Source organism: Dromaius novaehollandiae, chromosome 1 (assembly GCF_036370855.1).
Source record: "Dromaius novaehollandiae isolate bDroNov1 chromosome 1, bDroNov1.hap1, whole genome shotgun sequence".
NCBI lineage: Eukaryota > Metazoa > Chordata > Aves > Casuariiformes > Dromaiidae > Dromaius > Dromaius novaehollandiae.
Window position 1 is genome coordinate 106,251,837 of NC_088098.1, and position 20,593 is coordinate 106,272,429.

A 20,593-nucleotide genomic window follows, 5' to 3' on the forward strand; every position below is an offset into this window, starting at 1 on the left:
AGGCTGAAGAAGCTAAGACTAAGTGGAGATCTAAATATTGTCTTCAACTTCTTAAAGGGGGGTTATAGAGAAAATGGAGCTATACTCTTCCCAGAGGTTCACAGCAAAAGATCAAGAGGCAATGGACAGATGCTGCAACAAGGCAAATGCTAATTAAATATAAGAAAAAAAATCTTCACCACGAGGACAGTCAAACACTGGACCAATTTGCCCTGGTTCAGCAGCATGGTGTCTCCATTCTCAGACACATTTAAATTTTACCTTAGTCCTGCTTTAAGAAGGGGGTTAGACCCAGCTGATGCCCAAAGGCCCTTTTGACCTGAAATAGTCTATGGTGCTGTGAAGAGATTGCAATACAGAATTCTAGGACTCAGGATTATAATGTTAGAAAAGATCTGTTAGATGGTCAAGTCTATCTCCCAAGAAGAAAACAGGGTTGTGATTTGATACACGCAAAGGGGAGGTACTATAAAAACTTTTTTTGTTCTTGTGAATGTAGGCCAGTAGCTACCACAGTTATTGTCTTCTGTGGCACATTGTAGCCTGTCTTTTGATTTTTGAAAGACAGATTGCAGTAAGGCAGCATACCACACATATGTCAGCTTTATTTTCAGCATAGCTCAAGGCGGAGCTCATCCTGCTCTATGTCCCACTGATAAAATAGAATCTGGGCCTTTGGAAGGGCCTGGGTAGGAAGTGATAGTAAGTCATTTACTGATTGAAAAGTGGACAAGTTTATGCAGTGACTTCTATCCTAGAACCTTCTCAAATCAAATGTTTTCAAATACAGTATCAAATGTTTTCAAATACTTTGTTTTAAGGGTTGCAAGGCCTTACTAAAGATATTTTGGAGTAGTTGTTGATCTATGTAATAGTTAATCTGTAGTTGTACAGCTCTAGGTCAGATGTAACCTAGTTGTTACATCTGACTAAGCCCATTCTAGTTCTGAATATTGCATGCAGAGTAATCTTTTGAATGGCTTAATTCCAAACTTCCATATGTCACTGGTGATTAATATGAAAAGCTTTGCTGGGAGGATGAGCATGGCTTCAGGAGCCCTAATCCCCTAGTACAGATTCACCCCGTCCTGGACTAATGAATGATTTGTGATTTGGTATCTTATTTCCTTTGCTATCATCTTTATTTCAAGCCAGGTTATGGTGAAACGAGATGCCAATAGAAAGCAATGCCCCTTCCTTCGTATTTTATGAAAGACACAGATGAAAGAAAAGTTTGTCTAGTTTCCTTATACCGAGACTAAATTGGACTGAATGGGAAAGTTCCATCTCTTTCCCTTGCTGAGTTGACTTACTATGCATTTTCCTGGAAGACAATTTTTCAAATCTCTTTGTATTTTATAGTTAAGGCTACATTCATTGGAAGGAACTTCTTCCTGACAGAGCATGCTAGCTTTTATAGACAATCTTATTTTCAGAGTCACCCAAAAGGTCTACAAAGACTTAAGATTTCTTCTCAAAGCTTATTTAAGAGAAAATCTTGCCACACTTCTGAAGTAAGATCAGTATTATGTATTTCCATGGATGTGCAATTGTCCCTCTGACGGACCAAATGTAATTGCCTGCACTTATCTGGTTAATCAACTCCTTGACTCCTTGAAGATTGAAACTCTCCCACCCGTTAATAATAGTGTGCACTTTTCAGCATGCACCTGTTTTCATGCAAGTCTTCATATTAACAAACATACACAATATAAGTGTCCACTTGGAGCAAACCCATGTAGCTTTTTGTAGCATGGTCTTAACTGAGAGTAGACAGGAAGCTAAGAGACAATTTTGCAGTAATGAAGTATTTGCAATGATTCAACCCTCGGCATCTCTCTTAAAAGTATGACATAAGACATGAATATTGATGTGCATTTGCAAAGTAAGTTAATTTCAAAGCCATTACATTAATAAGAACTTCTTGTTTATGCCAATATTATGGTATTATAGGTCAATATTGTACAAAATTATTAGCTATTTACACTGACTTGCATGACAAAATGAAGTCTGAGATAAGTAAACCCTTTTTAATTTCCTTGCATCTGAGCAGCTTTTCAGAGAATTCATTACACTATGCAAACATCTGTCTGTGTCCATTTTGTTACTGGCAGCATGGTCATGAGCCTGAGAAATATGCAAATGACTCCCTTTTAGTTTGTTTCTGTCATATATAGTCTTGATAATATGGAAGATATAGGATTTATATTCCAAGTTTCTTTGGAAAAGTCAATTTTGACTGAAGAAAGCTTGACTGATTGTTCAGAGACTGCACATGTTAGATGGGCATTGAAAGGAGAATGTTAATTTTCTAGCATTTTGTTAGAAAGCTCAAGATCTATCCTATAGAAGATGGATATGGGACACTGCATGGCTCAGGAAACTAGTAAAGCAAAATGAAGCCATCCATTGCCTCAAATTCAGATCAGCTGATGACTGATAATCATCACCATCTGACAACTTTTCCATAAATTTATATGAAAGTGATGATTCCAGTCCAGTTTGTTAAGGATGTTTGTCCACTTCATAAAATCATTGCTATTATTGGTTTAGATTTCAAAGACTAAACATAAATAGGAAACAACCATTAAAGAAAGGACTTGAGAGTGCACCAGGGCTGTGCAAATAAGCATTCATTGCCCTCAGGTCTTCTGGGAGCTTTCTAGAATCCTTAATTGATTCATGGGTCTCAGCGGTTCTCGAACACTGAGCAAACTAAAGTCAGTTTGCTTAGCTGTTTTCCTTGAGAGAGTCCATGATATTTCCTCAGAAATACAAGAATGTTACATTTAATCACTGATGCCATATATAGGGTTGGTAAATTTGCCTCTTCCATGAGCAATAATTTGTCTTGCTATAACTTAAACATTTTATGAATCTCATGAAAAGTTTTTTCAATCCTGCATTTCCACTGCTGTAATTTAGAGATGGCTATGGGGTTACAACTTCAGCATGAGACACTGATAAGTTCTCTGTTTCAGGGAAAATGGGACATCGGACAAGTTGTTAACGCCACATCTTTTAGTACCTGTCTTTCATTCTTTTGTTCTCTGTATAGAAGCATAAATATGATGATAGTGTTGGTATGGGCATATAAATAACTAGTGTACATATCTTTCACCCAGTTATGTTAAAAATGGATATGAAATTCAGGGATATCAGGCCAGTTACCTGCAGTTCCATACCTCAGGAATTATTTTGTTTATATTGAAAATAAAATAAAACAAAAATTTACACTTTTGCTTTTTCTAGGAATCATAATGTGTGGAAATGTATGGCTTTTTGATAAACATAATTTTTTTGCACGTGACATTTGTGAAGACTTTTTATTGTTATCTCAAGTTTGATTTATTTTGATTTTTTCCTTTTTTTTTTTTTTTTTGCATTATATTTCCAAGTGAGATTAAACCCATTATAACATAAACATATGACATATAACATGATCATGTTCAAAAGTCACTGCATGTAGCAGCTATAGGGCAATGATTATTCGGCCTTTGTTTCAACAGTCCTAACAGGAGTGCAGATGGTTGTTTCTCTAGTAGGCTGCGTCTTCTTAAGTCAGTTTCCCTGCTGATGTAAACTGCTGTTACTCTATGAAACTCAGACGGTATGTTTGAATTTTACCTAGGGATGCATTAGATCAGAATAGAGAATTCTGAGTATGCCTTCTAGATTTCATACCACATAATCAAAAATTATGAAAAGAACTAAATATGAAAGCTACAGTCTAGCATCATCTTAAGATGAGGGAAGAAATGGCAAATGTAAAATTCAAAAAAAAAGGAATTGAGGTTTTGGGAAACTAAGTGTGTGCCTGGTAAAATTCAATTTTTAGGTATTTAATTTTCCTTGCCCTTCACCTCTTTTTTCCCCATATTCCTGTTGCCATGTGCAAAAGCAAGCTCAGTTGTGCCAGGATGTCTGTTTGTAGGGCCATTCTTTCAATCCAATCAAGGAACTGATCTGGGCTAATAAAAGCAGTCAAAGACTGCTTTTTTCATTTTTAAGAGAGAATCCCAATCAGAGTTAGGCCAGCAAATGATTGTGCTAGGTCAGTTGAAAGCACCATAAGACAGGGGAAGGAATAGTTTAAGCTGCTATTGCCACTAAACACTTTGCACTTGAAATGATAGTTTCAGAGGAGTTCCAATAAACATTTAAGTACTGCTATATGTTTTCAACAAGATACTAACAGCTGCCCACTGCCGATTCCAACAAGTGAAAAAGGAAAAGACAAGTGGGTTTACTTCTGAGAGAAATTCAAACTAAGTGGGAAAACTGGGTTGATAGCAGCTGTGTCTCTTTACTTAGAAACAAACTACACGGTATTTTAGAGATGCTGTTTCTACGCTTCAGTGTGTGAGTCAAGAAATTTGACTCATAACTTGATACAAAACAAAAACTAAAGGGTACGAGAAACTGGCAGACCAGAAGGATCAGGTTTGCTGGCTGTTACATTGATAGCTTTTTTTGCAGGCTATAAAGGTGACCTCTGATTTTAAGCAGCCAAGGGGGTGCACAACCTGAACTAGGGTCAATATCACAGGCGGGAATAGCAGACATGCTCTGACCTGGAGTCTAACACATAAAATTGAATAAGCTGTCGGCTTTATGTAACTATTTACTCTAGGGTAGAAATTAGTAGTTACCTTAGCAACACTAGTATCACCCGAGACATAGCCATGCTGACTCTGATTTGCGGAGATGCATTTACTTTGACAACGTATTAAGTAACCTTTCTGAATGTTTTACTGTGTTTTTATGAGGAATAAGATGTACTGCAGCCAAGAAAAATCTTCTCTCCAGATTTCAAAGTGCTACACACCAGTAAAACCCTTACCTGGCATGAATCCAAAAGATTTTATCTCCAGTGAAGAAATGTTGATTTATTACAATGAAAGAACCAGCTCATCATTTTGAGCAGTGCTTTGGTTTAATACCAGTCCCTTTTTTACTCGTCAGATATGAGGGGGTTTGGTTTGCTTCCCCCAGTATTTGTAATATCGCGGTCATGAAAATGAGAACTGCTAATGATCTTTGGTGCTACCAGATCTACTGGGGCAATTGAAATGTGCCTTTACCACTAAATTCAGTGTTGGCTTAGATCCCTTCTATAACAGGATTCTACAAAGAGTTAAGGACAAAACAAAGAAATTGATACTAAGGGCACATCTGTGATTTTTTTTTTTTATCAGAGAAGTTCTGAATTTGGCCCTATGATATTGAATAATTCCCATTACATGCTAGCTGAATTATTTAATGCACTAAAATTTCCACTAGTCTGGGCTTCCTCGTATATGTACTGTACAGCCATTTTCAGAAGACATATGACGGTATATTGAATCCTGTTTTAAAGACTGCAAGCAAGGATGAGTCTACCATTTTCCATACTAAATTGCTATTAAGTCAAAACCTGGAAACCACACATTATTTTGATGCTGAATTTGTTGAATTTTTAACAATATCAGCTAATATATTGTGGGTGAATTTTGATACTGCAGATATTCAGGTTACTTCAGTGTACAGGCACTCTGCATACATTGGCAAAGTTCATTCTTATTCTTCTCTTTAGAAAACTAAAAGGATCAAACTTACAGTATCCTTTCCTCGCTCTCAGTCATTGTGGGGATCCTCCTTGGAACTCACTCTGTAAAATCTCCCCTGGAGCACAGACACAGAAGGGGACATGGTAGCCTTCTACCACCTGTAGGTTAGTTCCTCAGAGACAAATAGCCTCTCATTCCTTAACCTCGCCTACAGTTTACTACTTGTGAGGGGGCTGAGTTTTGATATTTGTTTCGTTTCTCCAGAGATATATTCTTTTTCACCTAGAAATCCTGTCGTGGCAAGTTTTGAGTTGCTGTTCTTTGGTCAGGATTTCCAGGCATATGTTAGCCTTATCCTGAATGGAAGGTTTCAGCCGTATGGCAAACACGCCATAAGGTCCTTGCAGAATGCCATAACAGCTACCACGTGTTCCAAAACCTGAGGCATTCACAGTGTGTGCATGCTGTGGATGTGTAATAGATGCAGAACTACCCTGGTGCTTTCTGAAAAGATACAGATTATGCATATATATTATGAAGATACAAGCCACATTTATAAATAGTGGTATGTTATGAAGTTACCGAAAAGTGCTAGACTCACTGTGCAGGCATCAGACAATTCCCAAGTAGTCTGTATGTGCTGCAATTGTCCAAGAAATTCCAGATCAGCATAACATACATATTCCGAATTTATAGAACGAAGGACCAATTAATCTGTTTAACTACATCATTATCCATTAGAGCTCCTGTTGAGGTTATTCTCTGCAATGGTCCAACAGGCTTTCTTTCATTGATGCGATCTAGAGCAAACTCTACCGCCCAATAGCTAAAATCTTCATTCTTTATTACCAAATGCATTTCCCTGTATTTTGCTATATTAGTGTGCACTGTTGCTTTGACAGCATTCTAACTAGCCAGTCCACACCTTTCTGTAGCATAAAATTGTTTTCCATGTTATTTACAATTCTGTAACTTTTGTAATATCTGCAGATTTTACTCACAGTCATCTAGACTGCTGATAAAATTGCTGAATAATTTTGGATGACAAACTAATCCCTACTGGACTTTGATAAAAACATCCTTATGCTCTATTACCAAATATGTTTTTAGAGACCTGTTAGAGATCCAACTTTTATTCCATCTAATGTGCCCTCTTAATTTTTTAAAAAAATTTTGCCAAGTTGGAAGCAAAAAGAAGTAAATGCTTTTAAGAAATGCAAGTATTTTCTGTTGATGGTAATGTGTTAGAAACTACACCTGTAACCTTGTCCAGAAAGAGACAATAGAATTGTATCTTTCCATTTAATAAGATCCACTTGTCATGCTTAACGTATTTTTAGCTTCAATTTTTGTTGTTGTTGATGGTTTAGAATCTCTAATCAACTGTTTTAAATTTTATCTAAGGTTTGAATCAAGACAGCATTTGCATAGTAACCCCGGTAATCTCTTTAGCCAATTCCCACACCTACTTTTCTAATCTCAGAATTACATCTGCAATTTTTCAATCCTTTAAACCTTCCTTGGTTTTCAGACCTTTGATTCCAGTTGACATTCCTTGTTTGCAGAGAACTCTTCAGCTATTTCTTTCAAGATACCCAGTCCAGTCACGTTAAAATATATAATTATATTTAAAAGGTTACAGATTCTGCTACTGCATATTCTCCTGTTATGTTAATGATTATTAACTTCTCTTTTTATCCATGTGTTAAACTTGCTGTTCTTTCCATAACAATGTATGAGAGGTGAAAATCTTTTCTTTTTTTGTACCAAATATGACTACAATTGCCAAATGAACAATTATATGACAGTATTTTTGATTTTGCAATCTCTGGTTAATAATGGCCTGATTCCTCATCTAATGTTCTTTTCTATTCCTGATATATTAAATAAATATATTTTGATTTCTTCCCTCTTGATTACAATTTTTTCCAAGCAGTAATCTTGTTTTTTTTCTTCTAAAATTAATATTTTAAAATTACCTTGATGTTACAATAGGAAAAATGTGAAATATATTTTTGAAAAATTGATTCATTTGGGGACAATATAATTTTATCAAATATTAAGACTGATCAAATATTTCATATCTGTATTTTCAATAGGAATGTGATGCTTTAGCTAACTAGAATTTGAATGGAATGAATCTGTCTTTTTTTTTTTCTTCCAGTTTTGGTGTGTTTTTTTGGTGTGGAAAAATAGTTTCTAACTCAAAATTAGGGTTTTTTTTCATAGTGGTTTCTATCTGATTATTATTTTTCATCATAGACTTTTCAGTTTATTTTGCATCTGCTGCCATTATTTGAGAGGAAAGCACTGTTTGTTTAGCTGTTAGTTATTCTTCATGTTTCCATTCATTGAGAATAATTTGAAATCACTATGAGTTTGCTTAACTGAATACTAAAGTGAGATACTTAGGGTTCTATAGAACTTCTGTGATCTTTTTTTTTTTTTTTTATACAAATGTTCAAAAGATTACTGATGGTATACCATAACCATGGATAAATGGAGGAAACAGGTGAATATCCATTTCCTAGTGTTGATAAACATTTGGAAGATATGATTAATAAAGTATGCTTGCTTGGGATTTGGCTCCTGAAGTTTGAGATCTGGTTTGTATTCTTCTCAACAGGAGCCATTTGAAGTGTTTGTGAAATGCATGGAGAGGATTCATTCCTAGGTTTGCTATTGTATTACTGACACACTCTTGATCAAGAATTCTGCTATTCATATTTTGTGGCTCTCCTTTCACTCACAGCTCTTCCTCTTCCAGGTAAGTAAAATAGTGCTCTTCACCTCCAATTTCCAGTTCAAATCCATCATAGATAACCATTTACCAAATATTATTCTTGTAACAGTTTTCCGTTGCCCTCAGAGGTTCATTTCATAAATTAGCATTGTACCCCTTACACGACGAGATGCTACAATGCTAGTGCAGGACTGAGTACATCATTGCTTGTAGTAGACCTTAATAAAGGCCACCTATTTGTTTACATTTCAGTAAATTTAGCATGCAGATGTCTAAAGACACACACAAAGAATAGAGTCCTCCTTTTTCCAAAACAAGAAACTGAGACACAAACTTCGTTCCACTTGTAGAAACAGTCTTCAAGGATCACAATTGCACATGGCTCTCACGAGCCACAGTTTGAGGTCTTGCCTGGACCTCTGAGCCTCCCTGCAGAACAGCATGGATCCAAAGACTGGGTGGTTTCATCCTGAGGTTTCTGTCGCTGGAGTTGCTAAAAATTTTGTCTCTTCTGACAAGCTATACTACCAAGTGGCTACCATGCACTAGAGGTGTCAGCAGTTATACTGAACTGCAAGGAGTGACTTCCTAGAAACAGAATGAGTTTGCGAGCAAACCCTGTGGGGGGAAAAAGGGTTCACTTTAAGTGACAGATGAAACATCTTTTTAATTGCCATGGGAGTTGCAGAAGTGCCTGGAGGATGGATGATTATGTGAATCCTAGCGTATTTGACCCTGCAGTGTTGTAAGGGCACAACACAAGTGCATGGAATAAGGAAGATTATGGATAAAATTAAAATGTATGACAGTTCTAGAAAAATAAAAGATTAGAAATTTGTTTTTTAAGTTGTAAACACATGGATGACAGTAACCATTCCACATTTAAAATAAAGGTTGAAATCATCTCCTTAGGCACAGAGGGAGAAAAGCAAACAGTTTTTACATATGTTTTTGGACCCTATGGGTTTCTCCACTCACTGTTCCCTTGGAATTGCTTCCCTTACCTGATAGGAGGAACTAATCTTTATGTACAGGAGCAGTGCCTGAAGAAATCATTAGGGCAATGAATATTTCAGAAAGAGCATGGGGAGCACTTCAGGGAGAAAGACATATCAGCAGAAAACCTGTTCTAAGGAAGCTTATGGCATTTTAAATCATTTCCTGCCCTTTTTTTCGCATGTGGAAGATCATTATATTGGCAACATACACGCATCACAGTTTCGATAGGAAGCTAGCTTCTTCCCTGCTAAAAAGGGAGAGGGTTACTGATAGCTGTGCAAGCAATGTATTATATCTCTTATCATATTTGCACAGTAGTGCTTGGACTCTGCTTTTGTTTTTTGCAACGGGGGCGATGAGTGCCTAAACAGTAAGGACAAAAACCCAGACCTTCCCAATCCAGGGATGCATGGGGTGAGAATATGTTTCCGAACACAGTGGGAGATGGAAGCTGATGTCTTGCTGATATCAGCTGATTGACCTCTTTTCACTGCCTTGCTTCTGGAAAAGACACCAGCTCCTTCTCTAACTCAGTTTCTATGGAAGTGAAATGAGCTGCCTTCCCCCGGACAAATGCATGCATTGCCTCTGTACAAGGCAGGGGCTCACAGCTCCTGGTGCTTATTTCTCATGTCCTTGGGAGCAATGCCCAAGTAGGGGCTCCAGTTTGTGGACCCACTGATAGGGTACCTTTTGCTTCGTTCTGCAGGCCTCAGCACCCAACTAATATGTACCACTTGTGGCCAAGCTGTCCTTTGGAGGCCATCCTGCAAGTGAGCTATCCGCACAGCTCATCGCCTTGGTCCGTTTCAACATGTCTGCAACTTCAGGAAGTTCTTGGATCACCTACACTTCTATGGTCAGGCAAACTAAGAGGAAGAGGACCAAACCAATTTTTCTCTCCTGGTCTTTTCTAGTCAGTAAGGAAAGGAGAAGGGGGAGGGAGAAGGAGGGAGTCACAGTTCTTTTGTCGAAGGGCTGTCTACTCTGTTCCACCATCGAAAGCAGGTTTTGCTTCAGCTCAGTTTGCCCTGGGTGCTGCAGCTGTTGTGGAGGTCAATGTCTTATCAACAGATGTTGGTTTCCGTCTTCCAGATCTGATGTGACCAACAGTGGAACTGAAGAGAAAACATCTTTGATGTTCTGTGTCAAAATGCACTACGGTCAAGCTCTTCTTTCCTACGATTTGAGTGATAATTCCCAGCTGGGCTCTCAGTCCAGCTGAGGTTAGGCTTTTGTAGTCCATTCAGTAACTCTCCCCTGCCTTTTAGCAGCTTGTTCATGCATTATACCCACTGGCTTTCTGTTGTCCATCTTAGCATTGGGGTAGTGGCAGTCTCGCAGCTGGCTGAACAGAAGGGGTTAAAAGAAGGAGGAAACAACCAAGTTAGTCCTAGAGCTGTTGGAATCCTTTGGAGGGCTCTGGATAAGCTATAGAGAGTCAAGTCTAGTGCAAAGATGTCCCTGGCTTTAGCCTTTTGGGGCAGAATTGAAGTATGAACCCCTTTCCTTTCTTCACACCCAAATGGCCTTGCAAGGGTATATAACTGTGGAGTCAGTATGGACAACAAGTAGAAGAAACTGTCCTTGCCCTGCTAGGACAGTCCTGATACAGAGGTATGAGAGTGAGATTTGCCAATGGGAAATCTATTTGGCTCCTGGGAGCTGCTGTCTTTTACAAAAGTCAGGATTTTGCCAATCATGCACCGCAAGGAAGACAACAGCTCCCAGCTTCTGCTGAGTTAGAAACCTCTGCTTCACGTATAGATAATATACTTGTCACAGCTCAAGGCAGCTTGTGTCACAGATCAGGAGCTCCACAGCAGAAGGAACCTTTCACTACAGGGGAGCGGGCGAGGAGCTGTCTTGAGATGAAACCTCGCTAAAAAGGTTTTAAAACAAATTTAAAAAGTGAATAGGAATAAATTGCCAGGGCCAGATGTCATTCACCCATGAATATGAAACTGGTGAACTGCTAACTGTGGTTTGCAATATATTCTTTGTATCAACTTCAGTACCTGAGCACAGAAAAGTAGCAGATATGAAACAAACTTTAGAAAGAGATCCAGAGCAATCCTCAGTAATATAAACAAATAAATCAGACTTTCATGAGAATAAAATTGGTAGGAGCTATGAAATAAAGAGAATTAATTAGCAGACCCATGAATAAATATGATACAGTAAAGGAAAGTCAGTGGGATTTTTATAAAGGGGAGCCATTTCTCTTTCAGTGTGAGGTAACACACATTTACATAAAGGTGATCCAGTCAGTATAATCTAATTATGTAAAAAGTCCTGAAAGACAGGAAATTACCATTAGAAGCTGTCTTCGTTGTCTGATAACTGATTAAGAAGTTAGGTTTTATAACAGAAATTCTGTATTGATGAGGCCACCAATCCTGTGCCTGGGACTTAGGGTGTTTATTGTGGGAGTATATGCTGAACCTGGAGAAAGGGATGAATTGTTAAGTTAAAGATGATGGTATAAAACTGACTATAAAGAGTCACTCTGAACTGAGCAATTAAATAATTATTTAATTATTATTAAATAGGAAACACATGCTAAGAAGTAGATGCTCGCTCCCAATTTTCTGTGTATTTTTACATGCATACATACATAAAGGCACACACAGCACTGGTTAACTCTAAATAAGCTATCATACAGGAGAGAGCTATGAAATGCTATGAAACTTTTAGTGTTCTGGAAACTCCAAAAAACCAAGATGTATCACTATATATATTTCTAGTACACCCTGATTTTGAATATTGTGTGACATTCCACTCACCCCATCTCAGGAAGGGAGCATTAAAGTGCAAAACAGTATGTTGAAAACAGTAATGGTGATATGGCTTCTGCATGAGAAGAGATTAAATAGACTAGGACTCTTGATCATGAAAAATAGCTGTCTGAGCTGGAGATATGGCTGAGATCCAAAAAGACATGAATTATACAGAAAAGGGGATATGGGGAACAATCCCTAGTTATTATACAAGAGGTAGAGAACATCCAGTGAAATTATTGCAAAATAAGATTAAAGCAAGTGAAAACATTTTTGTTATGCATAACTTGTGGAGAACTTAGCCATAGAATTCTGTGGATGACTGGATACAAATGAGTTCAAAAAGGAGAGGTGTACTGACCATTCTTAAATGCTGGTGGTTTGTGTTTACCTGTTGGGTTAGAAAAACTATATGCCATAGTTTGGTAAATCTGAGTAAATGTGTCAGGGTAAGGGTCACTTTAAAGCTGTCTTACTTAAACATTTCTTTCTCATTTGTCAGTTTGCTGTCATCCCTGGCTCGATGGAGAAATTTTCTGCTTTAACTAGTTCTGATTTAGCCTCTATTTCTATTGTTTCAGAGAGCAAAAGCTCATTTTTTCCTCACTGAAACACCTCCTGGATTAATCCCAGATTTAGTGGAGAGCTGGGGAAGGGGAAAAGGTAAAATTTGAAACTTTTTTGGAAATTATTCTAATAAAAACATTCCAATTTTCCATTTTTAAGAAATGTTTTCTAACTACATTGTCTTCAAATAATTGTCTAAATGTTTAAAACCAATCAATCAGATTAACGGAAACAGTGCTTTCAAACTGAACAATATTTCATCTTGAAAACAGAAAAAATGAGTACTTGAAAGACCTGTACTCTGAGCATCTACTGAATATTAGATCACTGGATGTGCTGATAATAGCTACCAACACCTACATGGTCACACAGGCTGAATTTATCATGTCTACGTGGAGTTTCTCCAGATTGGCAGTTAGGAATGATTAAGGTACGGGAAAGCACATTTTGTTTTTTCCTTTAGCTGTAAACATCTCTATGAGAAAAGGAAAGCTTGTCTTGAAACATTCTGCCACAGCATATATATAACCTTAAGGATATATAATATTATTATACATCCATTATATATCATGTATTCATTATATTACATTATAATGTATGTAATCTTAAAAACAGAACAATTTGCTTTACTTAAGGTATGTGTGTATATAAATCTTGGGAGGAAAAGTGGGAAGAGAAAGGGTGAAGGTTCCAAGCTAATATAGAAAAAGACAAGAGTTCTCTTCTGTAGGAAAGGATAAAGACCAAGACTTGCTAAAGCAGTGAACTAAAGAGGAGCTCCCCAGGCTGTAATTAGGCATCCCTCTGCTTTGCTGCAGTGCCAGGCACCTACTAGAAATCATGTTGAGAGGCTGGTTGCTCATTACTTTTCAAAGCAGGCTAGTGCCTAAGCATGGCCTTCAGAACTCAATTTGAGGCATCTCTATTTAAAATTCATCTCCCAAAAGCAGCACCTGTTGTGAAAAGTTTCTAGCAGCATTTTTTTTAATATTCTCATTTAATTCTTTATTTCAGTTTTTTTCACTGATCAGATGTCATTTAGCCTTCTTTATTTGTTGCTCACATATGAGTCTTCTCTGAATATTCAGTATTACTGCTGATGTAGAACCGGTTCTGTGAGGGAGATACAGATTGTGGGGTATATACCAAAATTCCAGTGGTGTGTCTAACGATTTTGGCTCAAAAAAGCTATATTTTGAAGCTGCAGAAAATTAAAATGGTTTGTTTTTCTGACAAACCTCAGTTGAAGAATGGTCATGTCCTCTTCCCTTCTCTCTTCTTTTCTTTCTTCTTGTTTGTTTGTTTCTTTCTTTCTTAAGAATGCATATCAGCCTTTAAAGGACAAATGTCTTTACTTTGTGAAAGCATACTTTCAAGGTTGCTTTTTAAAATGAAGATCAAGTGATGCTGCCAACATATACCCTTCCATGGTAAGTAATTTGCAGATTCCAACACATCAGAGAAGCTAAAAGCTTTGTCTTATGCCACTGTAACTTTAGCAGTATGTTCCTGGACTCAGACTAAAGTTTGCTGAAGCAAAAAAGTGCTGATCTGTCTGATATTTTTCAACAGTGTCATCAGAAGTAAAGATGATTCATCAGCGTTCCCTTTCTAATAGCCACTATCTCAAGTGGGCAGTAAAGAATGACCAAACTGACTATCAGATGGGAAAGAGCAGAAGTTGGAACGATATTTGCCTTGCTCACTTTGTACTTGACTGTGAGTCCACAGTTCTCTTCTAGGGTTGCAGGAGTTGCTCAAGCATTTAATTACTTGAATACCAATGAGTTGAAACTACTTGGTTCAGGAGGTAGAGTAATAAAAGTATTCTCGAGGTGGCTATATCATTTTTTTAAGTTTTCTTGACGAGCTAGAATAGTCACAGATTTTAAGTGTTGGCAATGATTGTATTCAAAAAGCATGGAAAGCATGAGCCTACGTTTTCTGCTACACCCATGTTCCTCCAGAAACAGCAAAAGAAGGGAGTGTGGCCTTCCCAGGGAGCTGCTTAATTATCTGGCTGACTACACACCAGCTTTGGCCTAGTCATAGCCGAGAGTAGCTTCAGGTCTGCACTAGTTGATAAGGTCTCAAAAGGGGACAGGCTGGGCTAAGCCTTCCCACTCCTCTAGCACTGCATAACAAGGTCAAGAAGTGGGAAGACTGGCTTCACATTAGCTCCTGCTGTTCGATATCTGTAGTAAATGCACAGAGTACACCTGTCTTCTTGCCGATATCAAGGTGGCAGGAGGGATCAGAGGAGCCAAGAGACTTGGGAAAGAGGAAAAGCTAAAAATGATGTACGTCTGGACTGCGTATTTCCCACCGTGTATTTATGGGAAATGGAAGTCTTTCAGCTTTGTGTATGAGTAGTGTCACTGGGGTGTTTGGTGTATGACTAAGGTTCTACGCAGCTGCTTTGCGAGGGTCATTAAAAACAACTTAACTTTTTCTCAACTTTGCTATTTCACATGCTTGGCGGGGGGGTTGCTCTTTTTTTTATTTTTAACTAGTTTTTCCCATATAGTTGCCTGTGAAACGACCAAGGTTTTCCATGTAGTAAAAGAAAAAGCGCATGGAGTTTGGATACAAATCCAACTGGAAAAAAATACCCCTGAAGAAGTACAGAAAGTCAGTGACTCACACTTAGAATACAGCTTGACATTTGAGCATGCAAGATGATTCGTGGGATGTGGCTTAAACAAGTCCCAATTTTCAATGTCTCTTTATAGACAAGCCTGTCAAATCTGGAATAGAATATATGATTTATTTTTATTTCAGGGTGGAAATAGTCTTTTTTGAGTTTTAGTATGTAATAGATGAGCACTTGCCAGTGCACATTTCACAAAGCCAAAAAAGGAGAGCATACGTGGGCTAAAAAGGAGCAGAACTAAAGTTACAGGCCCTAATTTTTCTCTGCAACGTGATTTATATTGATACACTCATTGTGTTAAATGGAATAACTTTGTATTTTTGCACTACTTGAAGTAAGGAGAGGTCATACTGCTGGAAGCCATTGTCAGATGAGAAGCAAGGGAATAACAGTTCTCCACCTATATATGAATAGCCTCTTCTACATGGAAGCCTCCTCAGGGTTCCACACAATTATATGCTGTGAACTATCTTAATAAGACTGTCTTGCCAGTTGTGATATCATTCAAGCTCTGGCCTGACAAGCCTCATTTGTAGCATGGGATTGTTTTGCTTTAGATTTTCAGTTTTCCAGGTTTACCTTCTGCTTAAAATAAAGCATGCCCTCATTGTGTTTGTACAGTTTCTCCTGAAAGACGGAAAAAGGAGGTGCATAATAAACAATGCTACATATGAAGAATGGTAAAAAATAAGAAAATAGTAAGCTCTGAACCCTTTCATGTTGCTTACATCCCTCCTGGGGAGGGAGGGTAGGAGGAGGTATAAAAAGCACTTGAAGATTTGTCTTCTATTTAATCACGTGACTAAAAATCATAGTTGCACAGACATGTACTTTTATTCATGTCATTAGGCAAATTATGTCTGACCCATGTGAGAAGAGTTGTTAGTAACTATTTCCCTCTTCTACTGCTTGAATTGTTTAATCCTAACAGGATACAGCTAAACAGGATCACGTTTGATCCATCAACAAGTTGGACGATTCTCTGTGTGTTTAGTTGGCTCCATCAGAGGCTGCAACGTAACTGCCACCGGATGTACCTGTATCTGCACTGTCAGAACTGTTTGCTACCTGCAGTTTTCACACCAACATAGATATTCTAAGCACCACAACTCAAGGAGGCCACCTATTACTCCCAGCTGCTCTCAGACTGGTCCCACCTGTGTCTCCCAGCTTTTCTGTTGGCGTGCAATGGGAATCTCTCACAGGAGTGCCATGAAGTGCAATGGGGGATGGTGTCCCCATACTTCTGAACTGATTATTCAGAGTTGCGTGCTTATTTGCTCCTTTTCCACATAAGATATGTGGGAGAGGTTCTTGGATACACCTTGGCTCAAGCTCTTTGTTTGATAATACAGGTGAGGCAATGCACAGGGCTTTGCACAGGCAGGTAGTAAATTACTGCCAGAAGCAGAGATAAAGAGAGGAAGACCTGTGATAAGGGGTCACATGGTTTTTGTCATGCTGCCTCTTAGAGTTACTCTTAAACTGATAAGGTTTAGGTACCGCTCCTTCCTCTGGGCTGTGCTTAAAGTCCTAGTTTAACTGTGTGTGCCTCTCTTTTTGGCTGACACAGTGACCTGATTGTGCAAGTAGTATTACTTTATTGTGGTAGAAGGCTTTGCTGAGAGGTGATAATACTGTGCAATGCAAAGTTTTGTGTAGTACCTGGCTGTTTCTTTAATATATTCATGTTTACTTCTAATACTATTTGGAGGGAAAAAAAATCATAATCCATGCCTAATTAAGAGGCTAGATTAATTCTGTTATATCAGTACTTTCTTAATCTGTTTCTAACCAGATTAAACCACTTAATTTAGAAGCTGTTGATGTTGCAGATTGCAGCACTCCCAGGGAGCTGTTAAAGTCTATCGTGTCATAAGGGTTATTGTGATTTTAGGTGCCATTTTTAACTTTAAACATTTTGTGAAGAGTGGAAAGCATGCTTGTGGGATGAAGGAAGCCAAAAGCTTGCTTTAGCAAAAGGAGAGGTGAAAATAACCTGTTTGTCAAGGTATTAGTGGTTTTGGCTCCCTAACCTTGTGAAGGGAAAAGGCATTGAAAGAAAGTATTTTCTTATACTTTTGTTATAAAATGTTTAGCCATTACAGTATAAAGTGTGTGTGCCTGTATAAATACACACACAAACAAAATCCATACACTCTGCTATACATGACTAAAAATGTGTGCATTATTTTCTCAAGTACTTTCTGGAACTTAAACAGTGAGTTGCATTGTAAATATTAGTAACCCAGCACAGAATCGGTTAGTTAATTACAGAACCTGCATGCTGTTTGGTCTTTATTTCAAAATCAGTTATAGTCCAAAATGTTTTGGTGTAATTATTGGCAATACTTTATGTGTAGAAGGACTGGTTTAAACCTGGAATTTCTGTTTTGTAGCCAACCTGACTCACAAAACATGGTTTCACCCTGTAAGAACTTGCATTGATCACATGTTCACTGTGTGCTGCTAATGGGATATTATGAAATTATAACCCATAAACAAGACCTGAGATTGTGTCAGGAAAAGCTTTCTAGTATAGATGAAGAAATTAATTGTGTAATTGCAGAAAGGCTCTTCATTTCATTCCTTGCACCAGCAAACATGACCAGGTTTTGTTTTTGTCTTTCCTCCAAAATGTATTTGAACAATTATCAATAGCTTTAAAACATGTTCTCATTTTACAATTTTTAATTCTCTTGTACCAACTGATTTTTTTTCTCTTGACTAGAACAATCTATTTTTAAAGCATTTGGTCTGTGAGTATGTGCTTCTGATGATGCCAAAGTCAGTCCTGAACACAACTGAATTGCAGCCTTGACTATGGAGGGTTAGCAATGCTTTGTGCTTAGTTTTTGTTCACAGCATCAACAACTGGCACACCACTGGCAGTTCCTATCGTCTCTCGAACCTGCCTTGGCAAAAGAGGTCGTCACAAGGCACGTATGTGCTCACTTGGTATGTTCTGTCAGGGTCTGTATTTAATTTTTCAGTTAAGTAATTCTTGTTCTCATATTAAGACACAGGGCCAGATTTGCCCTGAATGAAATGCCTATTAAATTTGTTTTACTGTGGATGAGCTTGTTTCCTTGTGTCAGGTTTCAGCCTGAAGCAATTGCTTCTGAGAGTTTATTTCCTGATGTCTTATATGTGTTTTCAGAAATGTTTTCCTCTTCCAATAATGCCAACAGCTGTTGTACAGAACATACTGTACAATACCTTTAAAATGAAGGCTTGTGATTTTGAAATATGAATGAACAATTGATGATAAAACAATGGAGGTTATTAATTTAGCTCAAAGAACAGCACTCAAAGAATACAGTGCTCTTCTTCATGTCTCTCAGACTTGCACAAAGTATTGAATCAGATTTTTCCATTATTAGCAGTGTAAATTTTACACCGATATCTGCACAAAATGTGCATACACAGTATGCATCAACTGGTTGCTGTGGTCTGAGAAACAACAGTGATAACTTGTTTTGGAGAATAAGGCTACTGTTTGGCAAGCTGGGTTCCTTATTGTCATTTTAGAACTAAGGATGTTTTTGCCCTTTAGGTTTTATTCTTAGGCAGATAACGGGCAGTGGAAGAAATGAAGAGGACAGGAAGAAGAAAGGCTAGAAACTATTGCACTCATTTCAAATGCTAGGCTAAGAAAATCTCTTAACTAATTGTTTGTAGATGCACTGACTACAGGCTTGTAAACTAATTAGGATATAAATTTCACCATGTGACAGGATACTTACTGTAAAAAGTCATATCTAACCTTCATCACCAAACACATTCTGCACTATGGATCAAAAATAACATTCAAATTCAGCCAGCTGACTCCACTGCCAAAAGTCCAATTCTGTTTCCAGAACTGTGCACATAATTATTAAAACTGTTTTTTACCACTGAATTTTCTCTTCTTCTTTCTTTCATTTTTCATCCTTCAGAGCTGTTTCCCTTTTGTCTAGATGCTAATTTAGACAGGGTTCAGCTATAACCCGTGTCAATTTGATTCTTTATGAATGGTTTTTAACTGCATATTATCCATTCTACTAACTTTTCAAGTTATGCGTTCCTCTTATGCTTCATATGTAATGCATTATATATATGCTGCATATGTAATTGTATATATACTTTGTCAAATCTTCAGACAGAAGGTGAAAGCTCATATCGTCAGCAGAGGACTGTGAGGCTGAGGTAACAGTAGCCTATGTGAGACGTAAGCAACAGCAGAAAGCTGCACAGAAAACTCCACAAAATTTGACTCCAGTAGTTTTGACTAATACTTTGCTTCAGCTCTCTACAAGTTCTCCTTCATGCAAAGCAACTGAAAATGTGATCCAGGAAAATTACTGTCAGAGAGATTTATACACTGAGAAGACCCGGTCAACGATGGTGTCCTGGCTGTAACTCTAAGTGATGAGGATAGTGGTCTTCATGTGCATGGTCACTGAGAAGGGAGCATTCATATAAAAGATGATAGGTCCACCTTCAAAAGGGCCAGAATGACCTTCAGTCTTACTGATGCCATGAGAGTAGCAGCAGCTGTGCTTTCAAAATCTCTTACAAGATTAGAAGGTACCAAAGGTCCTGAGTCGCAGTTTCTTAGCAGGTTAGAGTGTCTAAGCTCCACTAGTTTTTGAGCACTGCCTTTTTATAGCCAGTGACCTTAAAAAACATGCCACAGCACTAGTACCATGTCCAGCTGTATTCTGACTCTTCAGCACATATAATCAGTTAGCCATTGGAATGGGTTTGTGTCACAACTACCTTCATTGTGAATTTGGCTTTGCAGGCATACAGTTTAGTAAGCTGGCTGCCTTACCTGTAGAAAAAAGTAATAGAATTCACATTTTCTCTTAAAATTTAAAACAAGAAGTGAGGATATTGTAGTGAAGGGAATTTTAAACCAAGTGAGTTTTATAAAAGTTCATTTAATCCAAAGGTTATACAAAGTACTGCATCTGTAATATGACAGTTGTCATGGCAACATTTGGTTTGTTATTGATTACTTAAGTAAATAGTCTCCAAAATCCTGTTGACAATTCCAGGCTGCTAAAGAAAGCATTTCTAGTCTGCAGTTCTTATTGTATGCATTTACTTAGATTTTTCAATAATAAACAAACAGTCACACTTTATTTGTGATATGAGGGGTGCAGTTATTTTTTAATTTCTGTTCTTGCTTATAATGTGAAGGGAGATCAATGTTCAGAAGTAAAAACATCATCCACTTTGGACTAATCCCTTCTGAAAACAAAAATGCATTCAGTGCTTTTAAAATGTCTGTCTGTCCTTTCTGCTCCCTCAAGAT

The 20,593-nt window shown here is 37.8% G+C and overlaps 1 long non-coding RNA gene across 4 annotated transcripts in view; it reads left to right on the top strand.

Moving 5' to 3' along the window:
- The window catches only part of LOC112987907 (uncharacterized), a 31,038-nt gene that overhangs the window by 3,019 nt on the left and 7,426 nt on the right, over positions 1-20,593 (top strand). Inside the window, exons 2-4 of one of the 4 annotated variants that reach the window (XR_010392265.1) lie at positions 8,176-8,316; positions 10,001-10,150; positions 14,211-18,249. This is a non-coding gene — a long non-coding RNA (uncharacterized LOC112987907). Of the gene's footprint in view, positions 1-8,175; positions 8,317-10,000; positions 12,801-14,210; positions 19,193-20,593 lie in introns of those variants that run through there. The other 3 variants (XR_010392264.1, XR_010392266.1, XR_003260413.2) reach the window with 3 other exon arrangements.